Here is a 2,828-nt window from a genome sequence, read left to right as displayed (position 1 = left end):
GGAGCGGCGCGCGGGTGTTTAGGTGCCCAGAGTCCCAGACGCTATGGAGGGGCAGGGAGGAGAAGGGGGAGAGGGGTATGGAGGAGGAGGAGATGGAGGAGCAGGAGATGGAGGAGAAGGGGGGTTAATGAAAAGAATAGGGTTGGTTGGTAGGGAGGGAAGGAGGGAGGGAGGAGGTGCCACTATCGAGAATGGTAAGAAACACTAGAGGAGGAGGAGGAGGAGGAGGAGGAGGAGGAGGAGGAGGGGCTGGGAGAGATGTTTGGAAGGATCTGAAGGACGCGTATGGGAAGGCAATTACCAGAATGGAGGGAAAAAGGGGCACGTTAAGGAGGAGGAGGAGGAGGAGGAGGAGGAGGAGGAGGAGGAGGAGGAGGAGGAGGAGGAGAGAGGAGGAGGAGGAGGAGGAGGAGGAGGAACAAGATACAGAAGAGGGAAGGGATGGAGGGGGTCAAAGGAAGGGATGGAAGACTCATAGCAACTGGAGAAGGAAGGCGGGAAGAAAAGAAGGTAGAGGAAGGATGGAGAAATGGCGAGATAGTATAGAAAGATGGAAGGAAGGGAGGTGAAGAGGTGGAAGGATATGAAGAGGAGGAGGTGGAGCTGGTGGTGGAGTGAAGATGGAGTGTTCCACGTCATCCACTTGTGTCGGAGGGCAATCAGTTGCCTCACATAGGAGGTCTAGGAGGAGGAGGAGGAGGAGGAGGAGGAGGAGGAGGAGGAGGAGGAGGAGGAGGAGGAGGAGGAGGAGGAGGAGGAGGAGGAGGAGAGAGAGAGAGAGAGAGAGAGAGAGAGAGAGAGAGAGAGAGAGAGAGAGAGAGAGAGAGAGAGAGAACTAAGAAAAATTGGGCACAAGTGAATGAGGAAACTATAAATCCACATTCATGAAAAGAAAAAAAAAGAAAAAAAAATGACAGGAAGGAAAAATACTAAGAGGATGAGAATTGTTACACACACACACACACACACACACACACACACACACACACACACACACACACACCGTTATTGACTCACTGCCACCACCATCTGGAAGCAGCCACGCCCCAGTACCACGACCACCACCACCACCACCACAACTACTCCTACCACCACCACCACCACATCCTTACCTATCTTCTCCCCCCCCCACAACCTCTCCCCATCTCGGTACTTCCCCGCTCAGTTGCTTCTCCACCATGCGACATTTCACGACCTTAAGACTATGTACTACTTCCACTTCTCCTCCTCCTCTTCTTCCTTTTTCTTCCTTCTTATTGGTATATTTTCCACTTACTGCAATCTATACTTCCTTTGTAGGTCTTCTTTTTCTTCTCTTGCTCCTCCTCCTTGCTCCTCTCCACTGCAAGCAAATCGCCTCCTTGTTTTTCTTCCCCCTCCTCCTCCTCCTCCTCCTCTTCGTACTTCTAAACATGTCTTCTGTTGTTTGTTCTTCCTTTTAATTTGTTTATGTGTATACTTCTTCATCTTCATCTTCTTCTTCTTCTTCTTCTTCTTCTTCCTCCTCCTCCTCCAGCTACATTACCTCCTCTTAAAGATATCTGGTGTTGCTTGTTTTCTTCTTCAAGTTCCTTCCTCTCCTTCTGGTCTTCCTCCTTCACTTAACCATATCTTGTGGTATTTGTTCTCCCTTCAAGTTCTTCACCTTTATCATCTTCCCAAACACTGCTGTTATCGGTTCATCCTTCACCTTCACGTACTCTTGTTCTTAGTCATATCTAGCGTTTGTATATTTGTTCCTCCTCCTTTCCTCCTCCTCCTCCTCATTCACCAGATGTTCCGCAGGGCATCTAATCAACCCCGGCCAGGTAAAGTAGACGAGATTCCCACGTGCTTCTTACCTGCCCTTCACCTCTTACTTGTGCTGGTAAACAAAAACATCACCTTGACAATGCTCAAATAAAGGAGGCCATAGCAGCGCCCAGTGTGTGTGTGTGTGTGTGTGTGTGTGTGTGTGTGTGTGTGTGTGTGTGTGTGTGTGTGTGTGTGTGTGTGTGTGTGTGTGTGTGTGTGTGTGTGTGTGTGTGTGTGTGTGCCTAGACTTCCGCAGACGGTAGTAAGAAGAGGAGGAGGAAGAGAAGGAATGTTTGCTATGTTTACGACGTGAGAGAGAGAGAGAGAGAGAGAGAGAGAGAGAGAGAGAGAGAGAGAGAGAGAGAGAGAGAGAGAGAGAGAGAGAGAGAGAGAGAGAGAGAGTACAGGTAAAAAAAAAAAGACAGGTATGAACCAGACAGAACCAGCAATAATGGGTTTAGTCTTGAAAAGAAAAAAAATAAGGTTTAAGAAGGAAATTGGAAGGAACTGGTTTTCTAACAAAGTGGTTGATGAATGGAACGGACACAGTAATCAAGTTGTTAGTGTTGCGTCAATAGGGAGCATTAAAAGATTACATTAATTCTTGGATGGGGTAGGATATATGGAATTAAGAATCTTTGTTCATATAGGGACTGCCACGTGTAGAGCAGACAGCCTCTTGCTCTTATTTTCTCATGCTCTCATATAAAAAGAAAAGTTTAAGCAACATAGTGGTCATGGTACAGACAGGTACAAGCACATGCAATAGTTACGCAGGTAATAAAGATACAGGCATATGTAGATCAAAGGGTGAAGGAGACAGGTAGACAGACAGAGACACGATTTGGTAACGTAACAGGTACACAGGTAAGCAGGTGCAGATTACAGGTAAGTACGTGGATGAAGTTAAAGGAGTCACAGCATACAGGTAAATATTAAACAGGTAAACATGGTAGAAATAAACATACACACGCACACACTGATGGAGAAGAGAAGGAGGAGGTGAGGGGGGAAAAAGGAGAGGCGAGTTTAGG

This window comes from Portunus trituberculatus, chromosome 27 (assembly GCF_017591435.1).
Source record: "Portunus trituberculatus isolate SZX2019 chromosome 27, ASM1759143v1, whole genome shotgun sequence".
Taxonomy (NCBI): Eukaryota; Metazoa; Arthropoda; class Malacostraca; order Decapoda; family Portunidae; genus Portunus; species Portunus trituberculatus.
Note: the sequence above shows the minus strand (reverse complement) of the source record.